This window comes from Callithrix jacchus, chromosome 7 (assembly GCF_049354715.1).
Source record: "Callithrix jacchus isolate 240 chromosome 7, calJac240_pri, whole genome shotgun sequence".
NCBI classification, from domain to species: Eukaryota; Metazoa; Chordata; class Mammalia; order Primates; family Cebidae; genus Callithrix; species Callithrix jacchus.
Genome location: NC_133508.1, coordinates 22,580,692 through 22,607,255, shown reverse-complemented (window position 1 = coordinate 22,607,255; position 26,564 = coordinate 22,580,692). Strand labels below are relative to the sequence as shown.

The 26,564-nt window shown below is 38.1% G+C and overlaps 1 pseudogene; it reads left to right on the top strand.

Annotated features, from left to right (window-relative positions):
- Positions 1–23,534: 23,534 nt before the first annotated feature.
- LOC100385348 (DNA-(apurinic or apyrimidinic site) endonuclease 2 pseudogene) lies at positions 23,535–25,624 on the top strand (annotated as a pseudogene).
- The last annotated feature ends 940 nt before the right edge of the window (positions 25,625–26,564 follow it).

The following is a 26,564-nucleotide window of genomic DNA, read 5'->3' as shown; positions in this document are numbered from 1 at the left end:
TCCAATGCAGTTTTTATATTGGAATTTTAAAATCTGTTGCAAAATTTCAAAACACCATTTTGGTTTATAGATGGACTTAGCTAATTTAAGTGAAAATTATTCTTAAACCAACATACAAGTTCTCTCATGTGGTAGTAACTTCACAAACCCTAACCTGGATTATAAATACCTTCTAATCCCTGATGGAAAATTAAAAATATGTGGTATTTCATGGCAAAGTTTTTACTTGAAAGAAAAATGTTTTTAGGATTCCATTTATTTGAAGAAATAATTTGCTCTTATGACTCTTCAACTAATTATGTACTTCAATAAACGATGTATATTTAATAGCAATACCAATAATCATATACTATATAACCTTATAACACAATATATCTATATTTAATATTTTGTTCTTGTACCCTGGGGCAGTGAGTATCAAAGTTACAGGCTTAAAAATCAAATGAGCTTCAATTTCTGACTCCCTTCTCTATGGATTCCAAGGCCACTCAGACAGCTGCCTACTCTTGTTGAAGCCTTGAGGAGCTCCCAAATTCCTAGACAGCGTTGAGTTCTGAGGCAGAGATTATGCATTGTGAACATCACTGTTTGCAAAGTTAGAACTCAAAAGCTATGAAAGAGGCTTGTCTTGTGGTGAGCCAAGGGTGAAGACAACACATCCCATTGTGCCTCCAGAGAGGGGCACCAGCTGGCATCAGTAGACCTTTATCTTCTAACATTAGCAGATGAACCTCAGTTCTCCATCCTTTATACCTAAAGATATAAATCAGCCAAAAAAGACCACTAACATCATTCAGGAAGATGCTATAACTTGAAAGGTGCTTGTCACCAGACAACCAAAGCAGCTGGCACCTAAGAAGCTGACTTTGTTGTAGGAATTGAAGAGAACTTAAATAGTAATGTAGTGAGTCTTGAAGGACATACCAGTGAAGCACAAAAGAAGTTTTCTGAAAGGACAGAACTTGACTGTGCATTTTTTTGTTCAAGACAGAGTCTCACTCTATTGCCCAGGCTAGAGTACAGTAGCATGATCTCAGCTCACTACAACCTCGTCCTCCTGAGTTCAAGCGATTCTCCTGCCTTGGCCTCCTAAGTAGCTAGGATTACAGACACCAGCCACCATGCCTGGCTAATTTTTGTATTTTTAGTAGAGACAGGATTTCACCATGTTGGTCAGGCTGGTCTCGAACTCCTGATTTTGTGATCCGCCCGCCTTGGCCTCCCAAAGTGCCAGGATTACAGGCATGAGCCACTGTACCGGCATTAACTGTGCACTTTAAAGGTCAACAGGTGAACTGAAAAACAAAATGGTCACTGTTGAACACTCTATCAGAGTTGTAGCAGACTGAATGGAGAACATATTCCATCACACAGAGCAAATTCATAAGCCATGAAGAATAGGTTACAAACTTTAGAAGTCCCAGAAGGAAAAGAATAAAGACAAACGGGCCTTTGGATTGGTAGAGATCACTGAGTTATGAACCAGAACAATGAAAAAAAAGACATAGTCATATCATGGTGAAACTTTTATATTCCAGGAACAAAGTCTTATAAGCTTTCAGTCAGAGAGAATCGGCTACTTTCTAAAGGAAAAAGAATCAAACAAGCATCAGTCTTCTCACCTACAACACTGGAAGCTGAAATATCAAAACCACTTTTGGAGGGCAGTGAGAGATCCAAGAATCCATTACACAGCCAAGTGGTGGCAAAAGAAAAGGCATTTTTAACACACAAAGAGCTCAGGAAAATATACAACCATGTTCTCTTTCTAAGGGAACACCCCAAGGAACAATTGCAGACAAATCAAAATCAAAGAATATCCACGATAGTTAAAAAGTACAAAGAATAGGATGGAACATTGAATCTTCTACTATCTCTAGTTAAATATAAGTTGATGGCAGTTGTGTGTCTGAGAACTGCAGTGTAACCATTTAGTGGAGGTGCTTCTCACAGATGTTTCTACTACATTTACCCTTTCCTTCCCACATCATCACTCTTCCCCTTCTTAAAAGGGGAGCATTACAAGCATGCTTGAGAATTCCTTCTAAAACCTTTCTTGACCCTTTCCTCCCTCTGCATACATTCGTGTTTCTGCTATTCCCATTCCACAGCAGAACTTCTCTTAGTTCCTGTCTCCTATTCTTCACCTCCCATTCTTCTTCACCTCCCATTCTCTCATTCCTCTGCTGTAATTTCTCTTGTGAATGTCACTACCAACCTTCTTGTTACCACAGCCAGCAAATGGTTTGCATTTGTGTCCTCAAACAAATCTCATGTTGAATTGAATCCCCAATATTAAAGGAGGGGCTTGCTGGAAGGTGATTGGATCATCAGACGGATTTTCCCCTTGCTGTTCTCGTGAAGGTGAATGAGTTCTCAGGAGATCTACTCATTTAAACGTGTGTAGCACTTCCCCCTTTTCTCTCTTGCTCCTTCTTCAGCCATGCTTCCCCTGCCTTCCGCCTGACTAAGTTTCCTGAGGTTTCCCTAGCCGTGCTTCTTGTGCAGCCTGCAGAATTGTAAGCCAATGAAACCTATTTTCTTTATAAAACACCCAGTCTCAGGCATTTCTTTATAGCAATGTGAGAACAAATTAATATGCCAGTGGTTATCTTTTTTTACCCATTTGTACGGCACCTCTCCACTTTCTAACATTGTTCAATACCTCAGTTCTCTACCTACTGAGGAATTACATACCTAAGGATATAAATCAGTGAAAAAAAAAACCCGCTAATCATTTAGGAGGATGCTATAGCTTGAAGGAGACATGCTACCAGATAACTGAAGCAATTGGCATCAAAGAAGCAGGATTAATTGAAGGAGTGAATGAGAACTGTAGGATTTGACAGTTCCCTCTTAAAATGCTCTCTTCTCAGCTGGGCACCCGGCTCACACCTGTAATCCCAGCACTTTGGGATGCCGAGGTGGGTGGATCACCTGAGGTCAGGAATTCAAGACCAGCCTGGCCAACATGGTGAAACTGAGTCTCTACTAAAAATACAAACATTAGCCAGACATGGTGGTGGGCATCTCTAATTCCACCTGCTTGGCAGGCTGAGACAAGAGAATCACTTGAACCGGGAGGTAGAGGTTGCAGTGAAAAAAAAAAAAGGCTTTCTTCTCTTGCATTTCATGACATTGCACTCTTGACTTCAGGGTCTTCTCCTGGACTAAGGCTAGACTGTCTTTCTTGGTGTCTGCCACACCAACTCTCTATGTAAGTTTCTCCAGTCCTATGGATTTAAATGTCACATATATATGCCAATGATTTCCAAAATTTCTATCCTAACACATAACATCCCCACCAAACTCTACATTCATATTCCTAATGACTTACATCTCTACCTGGATATCCGAAGAACTCCTTATTTGTCTTTCCAGAAGAAAGAAACACAAGAAAATGAAACTAAAATCTATTTCTTCTCTAGTCTTCTCCATTTATAGCATCACCAACCACCTAATTTCTGAAGCCCCCACATTAGGTCATCACCTATGATTTTTCTTTATCCCTTATTTCCCACATCCAACTCATCAAGAAGTCCTGTAGTCTCTACTGCCATCACAATCCATGATTCATTAACTTTTTCTATTTCCATTACTACCACCTTAGTTCAAGTAACCAACATCTCTTTAGGATGTTTGCAATGGCCTCAACTTTCTGCTTTCAATCTTCCCCATCCCTCCATCCCTGATCCATTTTCCACATGTCATCCAGATAAAAATCAGATACCATTTTTTTCATTTAAAAAAATCTCTAATGACCAATCTATTTTTTTCATCTCTAGGGCATTGGCTAGATACACTATGGCAATATCCCCAGGATGATGTGCTCTGCAGTTGTAAAAGGAGTGGAGACTATTTCTATACACTGTTGTACAGTGGTGATCCAGATTATTGTTTGGTGAACAAAGCAAGATGGAAAAGAATGTAGATAGTGTGCTACTATTTAGCTAAAAATCGGCCAGGTGTGGTAGCTCATACCTGTAATCCCAGCACTTTGGGAGACTGAGGTGGGTGGATTGCTTGAGCTCAGGTGTTCAAGACCAGACCGGGCAGCATGGCGAAACTTCATCTCTACCAAAAATACAAGCCTGGCATGCTCCTGTGGTCTCAACTACTTGGGAGGCTGAGGTGGGAGGACTGCTTGATCCTGGGACACAAAGGTTGCAGTGAGCCGAGATCACACCACTTTACTCCAGCCTGTGTGATAGAGGGAGATTCCAACTCAAAAAAAAAAAGTGAAAAATGATAGAACAAATATCAATTGCTTATTTTCTTCCATTTGAACATTTTTAGCGTATGATTTCTAGCATTAATGGTATTCATAATGTTGTAGAATCATCACTACTCTTTATTTCCAAAACTTTTCTATCACCCCAAACTGAAACCATATCCATTAAGCAGTAGCTCCCCATTTTCCCCTTACCCTAGTCCCAGAAGCTTGAATCTACCTTTTATATCTATGAATTTGTCTATTTAAAATACTTTATATTTGTAGAATCATACAATATTTGTCCGTTTGTGTGTGGCTTATTTCACTTAGCATAATGTCTGTAAGCTTCATTCATATTGTGGCATGTATCGGAACATCATTCCTTTTTATGTCTGAATTATATTCCATTGTGTGGACAGATTATACTTTGTGTATCTATTCATCTGTTAATGGATGGTTGGGTTGTTTTCTTATTTTTGCTATTGTGAATAATGCTTCTATGAACAAGTATAAAAGTATCCCCTTGAGTCTTTGAATTCTCTTGTTTATATCCCTAAGGAGTAGAATTACTGGATCAAATAATTCTATGTTTAACTTTTTGAAGAATTACCAAACTGTGGCTTCACCATTTTGCATTCCCACAGGCAATGTACAAGTGTTCCAACTTCTCCACATTCTTGCCAACACTTGTTATTATTTTTAAATGAAAGCAAAATCAAACATCAAAAAATTACCCATGGGAAGAGAAAGAATGGGGTGGAGGTGAACATATCCCCAAATCTACCTTGTTTTGCAGTTTTAACTTTGTACCATGTGAATATTTTATATAACTTCTGAACAAAAATTAAAACTATCTCTAAAAACAAACAGCAAAATTTTTGAATAATGAACTTGATGGTATATTGACTTGATGGCATATCCACATAAAGAGAAATTACTTCAGGTGAATGCCTCATAAGATATCTCCAAAGTACAAAAAGAATTCAATAAATTATTATTATTTGAGACAGGATCTAGCTCTGTCACTCAGGCTGGAATGCAGTGGCACAATCATAGCACACTGCACCTTGAACTCCTGGGCTCAAGCAATCCTCTTGCCTCAGCCTCCCAAGTAGCTGGAACTACAGGTATGCACCACGATACCTGACTAATTTTTAAAACTTTCTGTAGAAATGAAGTCTTGCTATGTTGCCCAGGATGGTCTTGAACTCCTGTCCTCAAATAGTCCTCCCATTTCAGCCTCCCAAAGTGCTGGCATTATAGGCATGAGCCACTGCACCAGGCCAGAATTGAAGAAATTCTGAAACTGCTTTCGTAATGATAATGTTAGCAGTAGTGTTGGTATTGTCATTGAAGATTATTTTGTAGATGGATTGTGTGATAAAGCAAAGGATTAATTATGGTGATGTCACTGGAAAATTGAATTAGTTGGTCATGGAAGAAAGGAAATACAAATCAAAGAGTCTAAATAAGAAGCTATAGTCTTAAATTGAATTTGAAGTATCAATATACACTCATGGTGTATGAGAGATTTAAAAAATATATATATATAAAACATTTCTTAGTTCTGTGTCCTAAGAAGATCTGGATAAAACAAACAACCTGGTCATAAGAGTGTTGACCATTTCCACTAAAGGGAACCAGAGTAACTGAGAGAAATGGCTGATTTCTGATCTGGAGCAGGAAATTAAATGTGAATCTGGAATGTCCTGTCACAACAGAAAGTAAGGAAATTATTAAAGACACTAAGGCCAAGGCAGAAGGACTCAGGAGCCAATGGGAAGAAGCTTTCAATGGCCAAAAATGAGATTATTCTTGCATCATACAAATAATAAATGCTACAATTTAAAAACACTTATTGTCCAGGCACTATGGCCCACATCTGTAATCTCAGCACTTTGGCAGGCCAAGGCAGGAGGATGCCTTGAAGCCAGGAGTTGAAGACCTCAAGACCAGCCTGGACAACATAGTGAGACTCCATCTCTACAAATAATTAAACAAATGATTAGCCAGGCATGGTAGCACATGCCGGTAGCCTCAGCTACTCAGGAGGCTGAGGCAGGAGGATCAGTTGAGCCCAGAAGTTCGAAGTTTCAGTGTGCTATGATTATGTCACTGCACTCCAGCCTGGGTGACAGAAAGAGACTCTGTCTCTGAAATCAATCAATCAATCAATCAATGTTCAATGAGTTCCATCACACTTGGAATAAGAGTCCTAATTCCTTACCTGAGCCCTTCAAAGCCTTTTGAAAATTGCCTGTGCCCCCCTCTAAGACCAATCCAACACCATATGATCATCATACATACAATTCTTTTAGACTGAGTGCTCTTCCTGCTTATCCCCTCATGGCTTCTACTTCTGCTCACAGTCTTTTCTGGTCACTTGCTATCACTTCCTACCAGGCTCTTTTTCTTTGTATTTTATTTTCGTGTTGTCTTGTTATATAACTTCTCTGCTATACTTATATATGGCAGTATATCTAGAGCCTAAAGACCACTGGCATACAGTAGGTACTCAATAAATATTTGTTTATGAAATATTTTTTCCTTTTATTATACTTTAAGTTCTGGGTACATGTGCAGATCGTGTAGGTTTGTTACATAGGTATACATGTGCCATGGTGGTTTGCTGCATGTTGATGAAATATTTAAGTGAAGAGGTTGGCTACTTAGGAAAGCTTAATAATGATCTGAAACTAACATTATAAATTTTTTAGTAAAACCAAGGAGATATTTTATTCGTTCATTTATTTGGTGTAGAGTGTCAGATGAAGGGGATCAGGCTAGTACCAGAGATTGGGAAAATTAAAATGTTCTAAAGTCTTATCTCACTGTGGAAAGGGAATGGGAAATAACATTTTCTAGCTGGGGAAAGATATAAGTATTTTATTCTGTCATGTGTATGGAGAAATAATGACTTAACTATGGCTATTTGAAACAGTAAGATAAAACTTTAAATAAAAGGAAAAAAATAGCTACCCAGTAATTACAAACATATAGCAGATCTTTTAAATTACAAGAAAGATTTAAAAAAATAGAAGTTTGATCAATTCAAACAAAAGCAAAGAGAGAAAAAAGATGATTGTAAACAAACCATGATAAATAATAAACATTAAATGAAATGAATAAAATAAAAACACAATAAATATTAATGAATTAAACTTCTCTAACAGGAGAGTGTACGTTTGATATTTACAAACTTTTAGCCATATGGTGTTTATAGAGAGGACAAAGAAAGGCTAAAATAAAAATTAAGAAAAATCTGAAAGGTTTAAGACTACTGTGAAGATGTGTCAGGAACATGCCATTGCTCTCAGATACGCAAACACATAGCCAAAGAATTGAGGACAATGAAATGGTGGCTTTAGCTCACTGGAAAGGGATGATACTACTCAACCTGCCTATAGTACTTGCAGTTCCAAGAAGATATCACACTGTCCTACTTCAGCCCTGCCCAGGTTGTTTCTCTTCCTAGAACAGCCTCTCTTCCCTCTTCCTCTCCCCTGATTCCTAGTAGACTTTTTTAGAAGTTCCCTTCCCATGAAGACTTCTCTGATTCCTAAATATAGAAACCCTTCAATAGACTCCACATCTGTGCTTGCCCCTACTGTAGCACTTGTCACACTGACTCATAATTGCCTATTTACTTGTCTGTCTCTCTCTATACCTATACATTCCTGGAAAGAGGGAATGTGTCAAGTTCACCTGCATATCCCCAGTGCCCAACCAAAGAGCAGCTACTTAATGAATATTTGTTGACAGGTGAGCATGATTTTCTTTCACCTATGACTTCTTTTAAAATCCTTAATACAATTTCTGTCCTAGGAGGATCTAGGAGGCACCTTAAAGTTTAACAGACACAACCTCCTATTAGGACTTGAATTCCGTGCAATCACCTATACCAAGTGGTTATTTAGCCTCTACTTAGAGCCTCTAATGATGAGAAGCTCATTCCTATGAAAAGAGAATTTTGAAATCTTTGAGTTGTGCTAACTGTAGTAAACATGATTTAGCATTTACACTGCCTGCCTATATCTGATTGTTGAAGACTCTTGCTCTTGTTACCTTTACTTTTACTCATTCATTTTGGGTATTGCTTTCCTTAGTCATACATATTTGTGCAGGGTAGATGATTTAGGTAAATAATGTTGAGTAGGTAAAAAAGAAGGAAAAAAGCAAGACAAGAAAAAAGGGGAAATGATCTTAAGAGTAGCTATAATACCATTTTAATTTGAAAATTTCCTAATGAAAGAATCTGTAATTTATATTGGCAAATACAAGTCAGAGGGCTACTGGTTCTAGGTAAGATGATGTAAGCATACTCCCCCCTGTCTCTCAGTGAATGCAGCTATAAAACCAGGGAAGAATATGTGAAGTGGCTACTTAGCCCACAGAAGATGCATCCCCATAAAAGGTTTGAGAGACCCTCAGCATCTCTAACCAGGTTGGTTGGTAAAGGTGTTTCCCACATGAAGCCAGTTCGTAAAAGCTGGGAGAGGTGGCTATTTTGTCAAATGCAAAAAATGATAACAAAATAAACAAGGCATAAAAAAATTAGGGAAACATGGCCCAATCAAAGGATCAAAATAAATCTCTAGAGAACAACCCTAAAGAAAAATAGATCTATGAATTACCCAACAAAGAATTGAAAACAATCATCTTAAAGAAGCTCAGTGTATTACAAGGGAACACAGACAGTGAAACAAAATCAGAAAAAATACACATCAACAAAATGAGAATAACAACAAAGAGATGGGAACTGTAGAAAAGTGCCAACAGAAATTCTGGAGCTGAAAAATCCAACAACCAAATTGAAAAATTCACTAAAAGGAAATCAAGAAAGAATCATCAAAACAAGTCATTTGAAATTATTGAGTCAGAGGAACGCAAAGAAAAATAACGAATAAAATTGAAGAAAGCCTGATCATGAAGCAGACCAATCTACATATTATAGGCAGCTCAGAAGGAGAAGAGAGAAAGATAATGGATAGAAAGCTTATTTTAAGAAATAATGGCCCAAAATGTCCCAAATCTGAGGAAATAAATGAACATCCAAATTCAAGAAACTCAACTGTAGGATGAACCCAAAAAGGCTCACACAAAAACACATTATAATCAAACTATCAAAAATTAAAGACAAAGAATCTTGAAAGCAGTAAAAGAAAAGTGACTTATCACAAACAAGGAGAGCTTTCATAGAGTTCTGAGTGCAGCATTACAAATCAGAAGGGAGTGGACTGATATATTCAAAGAATTAAATTAAAAACTGCTAGCCAAGAACACTATGTCTAGCAAAAAGTTCCACCAAAATTGAAGGAGAAATACAGTTCTTCCTGAATAAACAAAAGCTGAGGAAATTTATCACCACTAAACCTGCTTTACAAGAATTGTTAAAGACAGTCCTTCAAGTTGACATGAAAGAATGCTAGCAGCAACATGAAAATATAAAGCCTTTGGTAAAGGTAAATATATAAACAAACACAGAATTCTGCAATACTATAGTGATCATGCATAAATCATTCTCAATTCAGATACAGAATTTAAAAGACAAAAGCATAAGAAATAGCTACAACTATAAAACTATGTGTTTCCATCCATTTCGCACTACTATAACAAAATACCTTAGACTGGATAATTTATATTGAACAGAAATGTATTGGCTCACAGTTCTGAAAGCTGAGAAGTCTGATATGAAGGTGCCAGCATCTAACAAGGGCTTTCTTGCTGTGTCATCCCTTGGCAGAAAGCAACAGAGTGAGAGAGGGTAAGAGTAAGCAAGAGGGGCCAAACTCACCCTGTTATAACAACATCAAATCCACCCTTGAGTGCAGAGCCCTCATACTCTAATCACCTCTTAAAAGTTCCACCTTTTAACACTATTACAATGGCAATTAAGTTTTAACCATAGCACACTATGTTAATAAATACCAAATATGAAAACATAATTTGTGACATTGATAACATTATGTGAGGAGAGGTAAAGAAATACAACTGTGTATTCAATTAAAGTTGTTGTTATTAACTATGAGATGTTTTATGTAATCCTCATTATAACTACAAGGAAAATATCTATAGAAGATGCACAAAAGAAAATGAGAAAGGAATTAAAGCATGACACTATTAAAAATTCAACAAAACACAAAGAAAGGCAGCAAAAGAGAAAAACAGGAACAAAGTAACTACAAGACATAGAGAAAACTATGAACAAAGTGTCAATAGTAAATAATTCCCTAACAGCAATTACTTTAAATGTAAATTAATTAAACTATCCAATCAAAAGACATGGAGTGGCTGAATGGAGTTTTAAAACTGAAAATCCAACTATATGTTGTGTACAAGAGACACACTTTAGATATAAAGGCATTCTCCACTTTCAGTAATGGATAGATCAACCACATAGATAACCAACAAGGAAAGAGATAACTTAATTGACACTATAAACCAATTGGACCTAACAGACATAAACAGAACACACCACCCAACAACAGCAAAATATACATCCTTCTCCAGAACAGATCACATTTGAGGCCACAAAACAAGTCTTAACAAACTTAAGAAGATTTGAAATCATACCAAGACTCTTTTCAAACCACAACCTAGTAAAACTAAAAACTCAATAGCAAAAGGCAAAATGAAAAATCCAAAATATATGGAAATGAAACAACACATACTTTAACAACTAATGGGTCAAAGAAGAAATTGCAAGGGAAATTATAAAATATCTTGAGACAATTAAAACAAAAACAACATATCAAAAATTATGGAATGCACCAAAGGCAGTAGTAAGAGAGAAATTTATAACAATAAAACCTAAATTTAAAAAGAATGATCTCAAATTAATAACCTAACTTTACATCTCAAACTACTAGAGAGAGAAGAATAAACTAAACCCAAACTTAGGAGAAGGATAGAAACAATAAGGATGAGTTAGAGCCGAATTTAAAAAATCTGAAGAGACCAATAACTACCAAAAAGACTAACTCAGTAATTAAAAGCCTCCCAGTGAAAAAAAGCCCAGAACCTGGTGGCTTCACTGGAGAATTCCACCAAACCTTTAAAGAAGAATTAACACCAATCCTTCTCAAATTCTTCCACAAAATTGAAAAGAACACTTCCAAATTCAATCAATGAAGTTAGCATTACCCTGATACTAAAATCAGACAAAGATACCATAAGAAAACTAAAGGTCAATATTCCTATCGACTATTGATAAAAAAAATTCCTCAGCAACTATGAGCATAATAAATTTAACAACACATTAAAAGGATAATACATCATAACCAAAGATGACTTAGTCCTGAAATACAAGGACAGCTCAATATATGGAAATAATTATAATACATTACACTATCAAAATGAAGGCTAACAATCAACAGATCATCTGAACAAATACAGAAAAAGCATTTGAAAAAATTCAACACAATTTTACAATTTAAAAAACCCCAACAAACTAGAAATAGAATAAATTGCCTGAATATAATAAAGGCCATATATGAAAAGGCCATAATAACATCATACTCAATGGTGAAAATTTGAATTTTTCAGTTTAAGATCAGGAACAAGGCAAGGACACTCTTTCTTGTCACTTCTATGCAACATAATACTGGAAGTCCTAGTCAGAACAATCAGGCAAGATAAAGAGATAAAGTGCATCCAAATAGGAAAGAAGGAAATAAAATTTTTTGGTTTGTAGATGACAGAATCTTATATGTAGAAAACTAAAGATTCCACCGAAAACTTAGGCATAATAAACCAATTCAGCACAGTAGTATATGAAATCAACACACAAAAGACACCTGCATTTCTAAACATAATGAACAATCTCACCAGGACATTTAGAAATGATCCCATCTACAATAGCATCAAAAAGAATAAAATAGGAGGAAAATGAACCAAGAAGGCTAAAGATTTGTACACAGAAAACTATAAAACATTGCTGAAAGATAGGAAGGAAGATATAAATAGAAAGATACACTGTGTTCATGGATTGGAAGACTTAATGTCAAAATATCCATACTACCCACAGCAATCTACAGATTCAATGTAATCTTCATCAAAATATCATGGCATTTTTGCAGAAATAGAAAAAAATCCTAATATTCATATGGAATTTAAAATAACCCTGGAGATCCAAACCAATCTTGAGAAAAAAATACAAAGCTGGAAGCCTCCCACTTCCAGATTTCAAACCATATTATAAAGCTACAATATGGTACTGGCATTGAGATAGACATGTATACCAAAGGATAGAATAGAAAACCTAGAAATAAATGCTCATGTGTATGGTTAAAGAATCTTCAAGAAAGGTGCCCAGGCTATGCAATGGGGAAAGGATAGTGTCTTCAACAAATGATTTTGATAAAACTTAATATCCACATAACAAATGAACGAATTTGGACCCTTACCTTACACCATATGCAAAAACTAACTCAGGATGGATTCAAGTCCTCAACATATAACCTGAAAACTGAAAATCCTAGAAGAAAACAATGAAAGGCTGCATAACATTGGATTGGTAATGATTTCTTGAATATGTCGTTAACAGCACAAACAAAAAAAGCATAAATACACAAATGGGAGTACTTCAAACTGAAAAATTCCTGCACAGCAAAAAGGCAACCACCAAAGGGAAAAGTCAACCTATGAAATGGCAAAAAATATTTACAAACCATATATCTGATAAGGAGCTAATGTCCTGAATATATAAAGAACTTCTGCAACTCAAAACACACAAACAACTCAAAAAGGCAAAAGACCTGGATTGACATTTCTCTGAAGAAGATATATAAATGGCCAAAAAGAATATGAAGAATCCCCAAATCACTAATTGCTATGATTTGAATGTATCACCTTTAAAACTCAAATGTTGCCAATATGACAGTGGGGGCTGGGGTGTATCTAAGAGGTGATTAGACCATAAGGGCTCCTCCCTCATAAATGAAATTAAAAACTTGAGGGAGAGGGTTCATCCTTTTTGCCCTTCCAGCTTCTGGCATGTGAGGACACAGTATTCTTCTCCTACAGAGGACATAGTTAAAGACTCCATCTTGTAAGCAGAGACCAGACTCTCACCAGACAACAAACCTGTTCATGCCTTCCCAGGCGCCAGAGCTGTGAAAAATAAAATTCTGTTCTTTATAAAGTATCCAGTCTATGGTATTTTTAGTAGCAGTCTAAAACAGACTAACACACTAATCATTCGGGAGACTGGGACAGTGGCTCATGCATGTAATTCCAACACTTGGAGAAGCCAAGAGAGGAGGATCACTTGAGCCTAGGAGTTCAAGATCAGCCTAGACAACATAGCAAGACACCATCTCTACAAAAAAATAAAACATAAGCCCAGACATGGTGGTGCATGCCTATAGTCCCAGCTACTCAACAGACTGAAGTGGGAGGATTGCCTGATCCCAGGAGCTCAAGGCTGCAGTAAGCCTTAATTGTGCTACTGTACTCCAGCCTGGGTGACAGAGTAAGACCCAATCTCAAAAAACAAAAAACCAAACCACAGTGAAATACCACCTTATACTCATTAGGATGTTTAGTATTAAAAAAAAAAAAAAGAAAGAAAGAAAGAAAATAACAAGTGTTGGTGAAGATGTGGAAAATTTGGAACTCATGGCCTCTTGGTGGCAATGTAAAATGCTTTTAGCTGCTATGGAAAATGGTATTAAGGCTCCTCAAAAAATTGAAAATAGTATTACCATCTGATCCAGCAACTGAACTTTTGGGTATTTATCCAAAAGAATTAAAAGCAAGATCTCAAAGAAATATTTGCACTTCATGTTCATTGCAGTATTATTCACAATAGCTAACAGGTGAAAGCAACCTAAATGTCCATCAACAGATGAATAAAGAAAATGTGACATATACATACAATGGAATATTATTCCACCTTAAAAAGAAGGAAATTCTGTCCTATATGACCCTTGAGAACATTATGCTAAATGAAAAAGGCCAATCACAAAAGGTTAAGTACTACATTATTTTACTTATATAAAGTATTTCCAAAGTAGTTAAACTCTTAGAAACAGAAACCAGAATGGCGGTTTCCAGGGGCTGTGGGAATCAGGGAGAGGGAAATTGGTGTTCAATGGCTATAGAGTATCAGTTTTGCAAGCTGATAAATTTCAAGACATCCATTGCACAGAAGTTCTAGAGATCTATTGCACTAGAAATCTATGTGCATATAGTTAACATTACTGTACTGTACACTTAAAAAACTCACAATGGTGAATTTTATGTGATGTGTCTTTAACTACAATTAAAAAATAAAACATACCCCAAAAGACAAAAGAGACATTATATAATGTATGTTTCCATTTATATAACATCTCAAAAAGGCAGAACTATGGGAAAAGAGAACATAAGTGATTGCCAGAGGCTTCGGGTAGGAAGAGGGATATGAAAGGAAGCGTTTGACAGATGGAACTCTTCTTTCACCTAAGTGTGGTGGTTACAGGAATCTAAACATGTGTTCAGATTCATGCAATTGTTGCCCCCCACAGAACTTTAGTCTTTCTATCTGTTAATTTTTCAATAAAATCAATAAAAATTAAGTACAAAAATGCATGAATGTGTGCACATGATTTTATGACTGACATAAGCAGCTTAATGATTCTGTGTCTTACTAGCACTTAGGTCAGCAATTTATGTGCCTCCCATGAGAGAAATCATAGAGTCATTTTAAGAGAACTCTGTAAAATAATGACCATTTTAGCTTCCATACCACATTTCAAATTGCTTTCTGTGGCATCCTTTCAACACTGTTCTTTCTTTACTCATGTTTTTTTCTCCTTTTAGTAACTTGACATAAATTTGTTCTGATGCTAAGCTATCATCTTATACTTTTCCTGATTAATGAAAAAAAAGTTTATCATTTTATCTCTTCACCTCTTCTCGTCCTTTTCCTCATATCATGTTTAACACCTCCCAACTTAAAGTCACTTAAACATATAATTAAAGGGATTTTAAAAATATGTCTTCTAGATTATTTATGACAATGTTAAACAAAACTGAGTTTGACCTTAAACTCTGCCAGGTCTGCTAATCTAAACCAAGATCGTTCATCCACATGCTACTTCATTTTAAACTGTACATTGTTTATAGTCCTAAGATTCATTTCATGGTATCAATAACCAAAGGCATGCATTTCCATTTCTCTAATGCATATGCTAACAAATGCTTACCCAAAAGTCCAGATGTTTTATGTCATTTTGTCTATTCATTTGATAATTTTATGAAAAATTTGATCTCACATCCTCTTAGTGGCCACCTACGAGGATGCAAACAGCCGTGTGAGTCCATTAGAATCAGTTTGTTCTTAAGATTAGATAATAACTCAGTAAGTAAACAGAAGAAATGAGCAATAAAGTCAGATTCCTTATACAGATAAGCTGTTCTTCAGCTTGGAGTAACAACATGTTTAAAAAAAAAGAAAATAATAAGGCAGAAAAGTTTCTTATAATGAAAGAATGCTACATGGTTCACAGACACAATCAGAATTAAGTAAAGCCTATGATTAAAAGTCATAAAATAAATTATGTGATAGATGACACAATGTGGTGTTTGGATATAGAGACAGAAACAACAGAGAAATAGAATCAAAGCTGCACTTTAAAGAGAAATATGGAATGTGAAGGCTTTGAGCTAGATTTATGTAATGATGAAAGAAAATTATTGAAAAGAAAAAGCATTTGGACTCATTAAATCCAGACACAAATAAAATGGTGTCCCCAATAAAATGGAGGAAGCTCAAAAATGAAGAGCTAAAAAAGTTAAGAAGAAGCTGAAACAGGGAAATTAAAAAATGACTTCCATCTATATGGTGTCCAAAAGTCTGGTACACAAGGGAATATAGATAATATGGTCAAAGATGAAAGGAAGGAAGGAAGTTAAATGAAATAACATAGAGCATGTTTCTATACTTGAAATACGGGTAGCTCAATTTATGGGAGGAGATTGGTAACTTTTGTCACTAACAGTGATAAGTATGCCATGTGACTAGTGAATTACACTGGTCTGATTATGTAACCCTAACTGGATGACCTTCAAGGCCCTTTGCCAAAAGGACTCATCCTCTAGCACCATGACATCTATACCTAATAACTATCTTACTCGTTAAGATAAGGTACCTTGTTACTGCCCCACAACATCTTGCTGGAGAGTTAATAATAGAGAGTCTCTAATACCTAGTGCATAATAATGTTCATAAGTGCTAATTCTCTTAATTTTCAGTTCCCTGTTCTGGGAGCCATATCATTATGTACACAGCATAGTGAGATTATTCTGTGCTCACAAGAGCTGTGTCTTTTTCATATCCACTCTCTGAAATATCTTCTTCTCCCTTGTTTTTTTGTTTTTCGTTTGTTTGTTTGTTTGTGACGAAGTCTCGCTCTGTCACCCAGGCTGGAGTGCAGTGGTATGTTCTCAGCTTACTGTAACCTTTGCCTCCCCAGTGCAAGCGATTCTCCCACCTCAGCCTCCTGAGTAGCTGAGATTATAGGTACCCACCATCATGTCTGGCTAATTTTTGTATTTTTGTAGAGATGGATGGGGTTTCACCATGTTGGCCAGGCTGGTCTTGAACTCCTGACCTCAGGTTATCCATCCACCTCAGCCTCCCAAAGTGCTGGGATTGTGTGAGCCACCACCCCTGGGCCTTGTCTCTTGTTTTTAATTGGGAAAAATGCAATTCATTGTAGAGGACTAGCTTCAATGTCCATTGTTTTACCTTGCCCGGTAGAAATGATCACTAATTCTTAGCTGTTCCCGTATCACTCTGTTCCTGTTGCCAGAATTTCACTTATTTTATGATTGTCTCTCCCACTGACTGCAAGTTCCTTGAAGGCAGCAAAGGTGTCTGTTCTCTGCAAATCCAGAGTTCAGCAAAGTTGATCATTGGTTCATTTCATTATTAAACATGAATTAAGCACTTACTATGTTCTAAGGAACATGATCATTGGTTCATTTCATAATTAAACACTGATAACAAAGCACTTGATTCACTTCATTATTAAACACTAATTAAACAGTTACTATGTTCTAAGCAACATAGATGCCAAGTTAAGTACAAAAAGCCACTGCTGTTAAAGAACTCCAGTCTACCTACATGCTGGCAAGAAAAGAACGAATGAGCCAGAGTCACTGTCCTCAGAGAACTCACATCGTAGGCAACAGAGACTTCTGTAGAAGAATAACTTCAGGTCTGTAGATCATGATACAATAGCTTCTTACAGGATGTAGCAGTGAAACTCTAGACACCAAAGTTATAATGCTATGTGATCACAAAAATTGTAATTTTCATGAATTAATTGTTTTTAAGATAAAATATTTTTAAAAGAACAGATTTCCAGTTAATGAAATAAATACATTTGAACATGATAGAAATAAAGGAAATGCCATTAATTGATATAATTTTCTATATTGATAGCTATTTTGTATGAGCCTTCAACATAAATTACACATGCTTTTACATTAAACATTAACATAGCATGCAATTTTATCACCTTCATAAAGAGGATTGTAATATTTCAGAATTGTATGCTTCGCTTTGCTGTTCCTACTTATTTAGAAATATTGCTATATTTCTAAAAAAATATAAATCAGTGTTAACTTTTAAAGTTATGAACAAAAAGCTTATTTTGTAAATTAGGACAATCTTTAAGATAACTGCTTGGGGTAGTAGAAGTTCATCTTCTATAGGTTGTGTTGTGCATAAGGAACATGGAAGTTTTCTTAACAAAAATGAAGAAGGCTAACAGAGTGTTTCATTACAAATTGTACTCTCCTATTTAGTTTGCTTACAGGAAAAGTATATAACTTTCATCTGCATTTACACAATTTAAAAAATCTACGCAATGAAATTCCCTCAATTGCTTATGGTTTTCAATTTAATGAAACTATTTGCAACTCTTGGATAGCTTTCTTCCAATGCACAATTTGCTTTATGTAACTTCTTCCAGCAAGCATGTGGACTGTGCTGAAAAAGAAGGCAAGCCTTTCTGCATACTAGACTACACCAGGCAAAGCACTACTGGGAAGAGCAATTTTCTGTTCATGAAGAAAGCTACTCAGTCATGCCTCCAAGATCCCACCCATTATTATGGTGGAGCCACTACAGTGCATTCAGGTGAATGGGATCGAATAGAAAGAACACTGCAGTACAAGAGCACAATGGATACTATTCAGCCTTAGAAAAAGAAGGAAATCCTGTCATTTGCAACAACATGGATGAACCTGGAAGACATATGTTAAGTGAAATAAGCCAGTCGCGGAAAATCAAATACCACATGATCTCACTCGTGAGGAATCTAAAAAAGTCAGATTCATTGAAGCAGAAAATGGAATGGTGGTTACCAAAGGCTGAGGAAGGGAGAGGCTCAGGTATAGGGAGAGGTAGGTCGATGGGAACAAAATTAAAGGTAGATAGGAGGAGTAAGTTCAAGAGATCTTGTATGCAACATGGTGACAATGTATTGCATACTTGAAAATGCTGAGAGTAGATCATAAGGCTTCTGACTATAAAAATGTATATGTTAATGCATATATTAATTAGCTTGATTTAGTCAAATTCTATAATATATACATATATCAGAACATCATGTTCTGATACCACAAATATATACAATTTTTATTTGTCAACTAAAGGAAAGGAGAAAGAACATTGGGAGAAAGATTAGGTAAGTGTGAGGAATAGGCCCTCATCAGACCCCAAATCTGCCAGCTCACTTGCTCTTGGACTATCCAGCCTCTGGGACTGTAAACAATACATTTTCATTGTTTATACATGATCCAGTCTGTGGTATTTTATTATGGCACCTAGAATAGAAAAAATCAGAAAGACCCAGAGATGTGTCAGCATAGTCCAGCCTCACTGGAGATTGGGAGCATTGGTCAAGACATGAGGGACTTCCCATGGCAGTGGTTATTCCTGGTGTACAATACCTCTGGAGATGTGGCCTCAGATAGATTCCCAATGCTCCCTATTCTGGTGACTCCACTACATTCACGACACAGCTTCTCTCTATCGCTTCCTCTTCACTTCTACCCTCTGGGTATTTTGAACAAAGTTCTCAGTGAAGAAGAACATTACTAGGCTGGGTAATCTCATTTTAGTATGAAGGGCCCTTATTGGCTGGTGTTTTGCAAATTTTCAGAGTCTAATTGTGGTCAAGGCAACAGTATCAGGTGATGCAAAGCATGGTAACTTATGCAACAGTTAGGGCCACTTTAGCCTGAGACGTTTACAAGTATGTCAGGTACCTACAGTTTATTGTCTGTCTAGTTCACTTACAGAGCTGGCTTTCATCCAATAGCTGTGGCATGTTTTATTTTACAGCAACAACTATCCGGGGTGCTAGGCTTTGAGTTACTCAGTATAGACTGGAACAAATACCATACTTGATTCAAGAACAAACCACATGTTGCAGTACCCCAAGGGCACTGAATCTTTAGGATGACTCTGGTAGTAAAAATGATAACAAAGAGAGTATTATAAAACAAGGTATCAAAATTAAAAAATCTACGGAACTGGCCAGGCGTGGTGGCTCAAGCCTGTAATCCCAGCACTTTGGGAGGCTGAGGCGGGTGGATCATGAGGTCAACAGATCGAGACCATCCTGGTCAACGTGGTGAAACCCCATCTCTACTAAAAATACAAAAAATTAGCTGGGCATGGTGGTGCGTGCCTGTAATCCCAGCTACTCAGGAGGCTGAGGCAGGAGAATTGCCTGAACCCAGGAGGCGGAGGTTGCGGTGAGCCGAGATCACGCCATTGCACTCCAGCCTGGGTAACAAGAGCGAAACTCCGTCTCAAAAAAAAAAAAAAAATCTATGGAACTAGGTTTTATAAGAGGGGATATTCGATTGTAAATCTAAGTCTTTGGAAAACTAAATGTACAATTGACAGCATTAATACTGTAGTAAATATAAACCCTTGCTTAAGCCTATATTATCTGGAAGGATGTGAAGGTACTATTTCTTACCAGACAGAAAAGTCTTATTGAATAAGCAGATCACACATATACAAAGGCCAAATTAAGTCACCTGATGGATGTTTGGGGTTTTTGTTCATTTTGTTTTTTGGTTTTTGGGTTGTTTTGTTTGTTTGTTTTTTGCCTCAAGTTCTCTCTTAGTACTTAGAGGACGCATCAGAGAGGTGTTTGTTCATCTTGTCTTTCTGTCTTTTTTCCCTCAGGGTTCTTACCCCTACCGCTTCCTCTCTCCATCTTCCAATTCTAGTCAATTGATTATTTTGATTTTCTCCTCGGGATGGCTGGAGAGGCAGATTCTGTCCTTTGGGAGAGGATCTTAAGTCCCTTGGAGAAGGAAAAACCTTCACTGCTATAATGCTCCTCTCTTTGTAACCACACCAGACCAATCCGGGTCAACTTTTATGTAGCGAAGTGTCAGTTGTGTTTTAGTTGCCATGGACTCCCAGCTGAAAGGTCACATAACCTGAGCATGCACAGATGAACCAAGCCTGCAATCACAGGGGAAACCTAAGTACTTGGACCAAGGAGCAGGGAACTGAATAAAGGGACACTGCATGGCAGGACCCAGGATCCAATCAGACCAAGCTCTAGCGTCACCCTATGGCAAGATCTAGTCAGGTCATGCCTCCTGGCATCACCTCATTGTAAGAGCCAATCAGATCACACCTCATTACCCTATGCTTATAAGATTCAACCCAAACTCCAGCTTGGGGAGACAGATAGAGCGTTTCTTCCTGTCTCCTTGATAGTTGATTCACAATAAAGCTTTTCTTTTCTCAAAAACAAGTGCCACAGTATTGGCCTCTCTGTGCATCAGACTGTGAGCCGATTGATTGCTCAGTAACATCTTCTCTTGTGGACATTGATCACCTTGATAGCACACAGGCATAGTGTCCTTATGTTCTGCTCTTCCTCCTCGATAAAAAGACCCCTCCCAGGATGGAGGCTGGGAGAGAAAGGGAATGAGGGGAGAAGTAAAGCCTGATCTGCCTCACGATCTTATTGAAAATGAATGGAGAGTAGAATTTGTGAGGCCCTGGCATTGCAATTGCTTCTTTCACATTAAATTAGCTTCCTCTCTCCTAGTGCATGTGTAATTTCCATTAAAGTTGACTCAGTCCCAAACAGGCAAGGGTGAATAGATCATATTATGTTAAAGCCTAGGTTCATGAATGAAACAGAAGTTATTGCAAATACATTGGGAATTTCTTTGGGTTTAAAAAGTAAGTCCAATTGTGAAGTTTCTACAGTTTTATGTACAATGGTATAAATTTAAGTCAAATTGGATACCATTGCCTTCATTTGGTGGGTTTTGTATTTAATTTAGTAAAATTTAGATAATAGTAGGCATTTATAAAACCAGGGGTTTTTATTTAAAAAGGTAAAATTTCATATACAGTTAAATGGAAAAAAATATAATCCTAAAGTTTATGATATTTTCAAAGTCTATCACAGACAAACAATTGAATGTAATGATATTGATTTTCATTTAAAATGAAAAGCGTTTAGAGAAGAGGGATACAGGACATCAATGTGTTAAAGGTAAATTTTCTTTAATATAAGACATGTGAATTCAAACTATACTATGAGGCCTAAGTCATTTTTACTGAAGTAATGTCATTTAACAAAGTTATTGAGCCTTCTACCATGAAGATGTATGTGTCCAAATTACACTTAATATGATTTCACTGTTAGCTTTAATTGTACAGTTAATTATATTTCATTGTTAACATCTTTGCCCACCAATTCCAATCCAGCTTTCTTGTTATCAATTCATCACAAAGCCCTGCCGATTCCAACCCTGAAGTGTCTTTGTCTCTGTTACTAACACCACCTCTACCATCAGGTCTCACTCAGAGGTTATTGGCACAATCTCCAAATTGGTCTTCTGTTCTCCCACTCTGGTCTCTGTCCCATCTGTTCTCCACATTGCGGACAGAAGCAGGGGTTCTCAAATGCACACACATGAAGAGAAAGACATGCACTTTCTTGCCTGTGGCTTACAGTGACCCTGTGTTCTGACCCTTACTTGGCATCCCGGGCTCAGCTTGCACAAGCTCCTGGTCAGTGTGTATTTTTCAGACCCTCATATGGGGCCTCCAGTGATAGGGCTTAGACAGGCATTTAGGACCTTCTTCCAAGAATCTTTTTCCCTCCTCTCTCTCTCTCTCTTTTTTTTTTTTTTTTTGACAGAGTCTGGCTCTGTCACCCAGGCTAGAGTGCAGTGGCATGATCTTGGCTCACTGCAACCTCTGCCTCCCAGGTTCAAACAATTCTCCTGCCTCAGCCTTCTGAGTAGCTGGGATTACAGGGACCAGCCACCATGCATGGCTAATTTTTTTTTTTTAGTATTTTTAATAGAGATGGGGATTGACCATGTTAGCCAGGCTGGTCTCAAACTCCTGACCTCAAATGATCCACCTGCCTCAGCCTCCCAAAGTGCTGGGATTACAGGCCCTCCTCTCTTTACCTAATTAACTCAGATCTCAACTGTTTCCTCCAAGAAGCCTATCCTGACCTCCATCCTTGACTAGATCAAATGCCCTTCCTAAGTTAGTACTGCGTGACTCTCCTTCCTAGTTCTTGCCAATGAAACTGCTTCCTTGGTTTGGTAATATTATTTTATTTTAGAGAGACAGGGTCTCACTTTGTTACCCAGGCTGGAATGCAGCAACATGATAATACCTCACTATAATTTCAAATTCCTGGCCTCAAGAAATCCTCCCACCTCAGCCTCCCAAGTAGCCAGGACTACAAGTATGCACCACTATGAGTGGCTAATTTTTAAACATTTTTTATAGTAATGAACTCTTGCTATGTTGCCCAGTCTAGTCTTGAACTGCTAGCCTCAAGTGATCCTACCACCTTGGCCTCCCAAAGAGCTGAGATTATAGGCGTAAGCCACTACACCCACCCTGGTAATTATTTGATTAACTAATGTCTGTCTCCCTACTGGACCAGAAGTTAAGTAAGGACAAGTATCATACCTGTTTTTGCTCACTCTAAAGCCTAGCAGAGTATCTGGCACATAATTGGCACTGAATAAGTATATGTTGTATAAATATAACATGAAAATAGCAAAAAATAAATATAAGTACATTTAGTTTATGAATTGAAATATATACGTGCAATATTATTATGCCACAAATCCAACTATTTTAACAATTAAGAGAAAAATTATAGAACTCAGTTTTAATGTTTGTCAAACCATTCAACGGGTTCTTTTACTAAAATATATAGTTTTTCATGCCATCCACAACTATTAAATGATCAAACTATATGTGTCAACCTCAAACTCCTATGACACCATTTCAACACTCCAAAGTTAAAAAATTATTTCTTCATGACTCAAATTTAAGTGACTGAAAATTTTAGCTTCAATTGAGTTTTATGGCTTTTTAAAAATAAAAAAACTGCAGAACTTCCGAACAGCAAGCAGTTCGCGCGGGCTGTCCCGACCAGTTAAGATGTTGTGTGTGGTGAGCTGGAACATCAATGGGATGCAGAGACCCCTGCAAGGGGTGGCAAATCAGGAAACCAACAACTGGGCTGCCATGGCCGTGGGGCGCATTTTGGATGAGCTGGATGCCGATACCGTCTGTCTCCAGGAGACCAAAGTGACCAGGGATGCACTGACAGAACCCCTGGCTATCGCTGAGGTTTATAACTCCTATTTCAGCTTCAGCCGCAACCGTAGTGGCTATTCTGGTGTAGCCACCTTCTGAAAGGACAGTGCTACCCAGTGGCTGCTGAAGAGGGCCTGAGTGGCCTGTTTGCCACCCAGAATGGGGATGTGGGTTGCTATGGAAACATGGATGAGTTTACCCAAGAGGAACTCCGGGCTCTGGATAGTGAGGGCCGGGCCCTCCTCAAACAGCACAAGATCCGCACCTGGGAAGGAAAGGAGAGGACCTTGACCCTAATCAACGTGTACTGCCCCCACACAGACCCTGGGAGGCCTGAGCGGCTGGTCTTTAAGATGTGCTTCTATCGCTTGCTGCAAATCCGAGCTGAAGCCCTCCTGGCGGCAGGCAGCCATGTGATCATTCTGGGTGACCTGAATACAGCCCACCGCCCCATTGACCAATGGGATTCAGTCAACCTGGAATGCTTTGAAGAGGACCCAGGGCGCAAGTGGATAAACGGCTTGCTCAGTAACTTGGGGTGTCAGTCTGCCTCTCATGTAGGGCCCTTCATCGATAGCTACCGCTGCTTCCAACCAAAGCAGGAGGGGGCCTTCACCTGCTGGTCAGCAGTCATGGGCGCCGCCATCTCAACTATGGCTCCTGGATTGACTATGTGCTGGGGGACAGGACCCTGGTCATAGACACCTTACACGCCTCTTTCCTGCTGCCTGAGGTGATGGGCTCTGACCACTGCCCTGTGGGTGGTCTTGAGTGTGTCCTCTATGCCTGCAAAACAGTGCCCACTTCTGTGCACTCGCTTCCCCCCAAGTTTGCAGGCACCCAGCTCAAGATCCTTCGCTTCCTAGTTCCTCTCAAACACGGTCCTGTGTTGGAGCAGTCAGCACCGCAGCATAACAGTCAAACCCGGGTACAGACATGCCAAAACAAAGCCCGCGTGCACTCAACCAGGCCTCGGCCCAGTCAGCTTGGCTCTAGCAGAGGCCAGAAAAACCTGAAGAGCTACTTTCAGCCCTCCCCTACCTTTTCCCAAGCCTCTCCTGACATAGAGATGCCTAGCCTGCCACTGATGAGTGCCCTCATGACCCCAAAGACTTCAGAAGAGGAGGCTGTGGCCAAAGTGGTGAAGGGCAGGCCAAGGCTTCGAAGCCAAAGATGAGAAGGAAGTAGGGACCTCATTCTGGAAGTCTTTGCTGGTGGGGTGCTTGCGCGTACCTCTCTGTGGGGGCCACAGGGAACCATGTGTGATGCCTACTGTGAAGAAGCCAGGACCCAACCTGGGCCACCGCTTCTACATGTGTGCCAGGCCCAGGGGTCCTCCTAATGACCCCTCCTCCTGCTGCAACTTTTTCCTCTGGAGCAGGCCCAGCTGAACCAGTGGAGGCCTGGGGATGTCTGGCATGATCACCCCTGCATCTCTTCTGAGGCCAGCTCCCCTTCCTCCCAGCTGCCTCCTGCTTCTCCCCCAAAGTCTCCTACCCTTCTCTTCCTCCTGTAATCCCTCTCCTCTTTCTCATTCTTGCCTAGCTCCTTGTTGGTGAGCTTCTTATGCCTTACTCCTCTGACCCAGTCCCCTACGCCACTTTCCACCTTCCTGTCCAAAGTACACGGGCACTAGCTGCCCTGGGAAGTTGTGTGATTTTTAAATCACTTCTGTCCTTGCTGGGAAATGCATTTGTGCATAAATAAAGTCTGTGTATTTGTTTCAGGGTTGCAAAAAAAAAAAAACGTAAAATGGAATGTGTTTCTGGTGGTAACTATAGTAGGAGAAATAGCACAAATTTAATAAAACATGGAGTCCTGTGTTTTATTTTAAGGTGTCTAGGTGGTTTCTCATAATTTACATTTTTACCTCAATAAATATTGGTGTTTGTAAATGTTTCCTTGCCCAGACCATGTGCAAGTTTAAATGTGGTTAAAGATTTGGATAGTTAACTTTTATGGTCAGAAATATTTGATTCTAAATTTGTAATCCTTGGTGCCTTCAGCAAAAGAGACATGTGTGAACAGTCTGGAACAAAAAATTCCATTACAACACTGAACAGAAATGGAATTAACTCCTTAATTTTCCTTGCAATCTTTGAGGAGATTTTCCCCCTGCACAGTGTACTCTATAGCCACTAATAACTTGACTTACTGAAATAGAAATACTGTGCCAGAGTCAGACATTAGCAATTGGATACTTTGATGATGTAAGACAGTCCCCTTAAAACAAATCATGCTAATAATTTAAGAGCACTTTGTGTTTCTTGCTTACAGTTTATCTGTATCATCTGAAAATAGTGCCTGGCATAGAGTAGGCATTTAAGATTTGTTGACTGATAAAATGTATATGCACATCTAACTTCAAATATAAATCCTTCAGTTTTTTTGAAATTAATTCTTAATTCTGCTAATCTTAATGGCTGTGCAATGAGTACATCCATAGGTCTTGTCCTTTAGAAGCAATAGAAGCATATATCATTCGTATGGAAGAATAATTCTTTTCAATGGGCTTTTAATGTCTAAAAGGGCTGTGGGCCAGAATGAAATACTCACAGTTACATGTGATTTAATTAATATTTAGTCTATTCAGGACTTTAAATTCAGCTTATAGAATTGATGTTTTATTTATAAATCTCATGTGTTCAAATACAAAATAATGGCTTTTACTTTTCCTTTGATTGATTTCCAAGAGACAAAAATCTGACAGTTTTATTTCTGCTACTTATT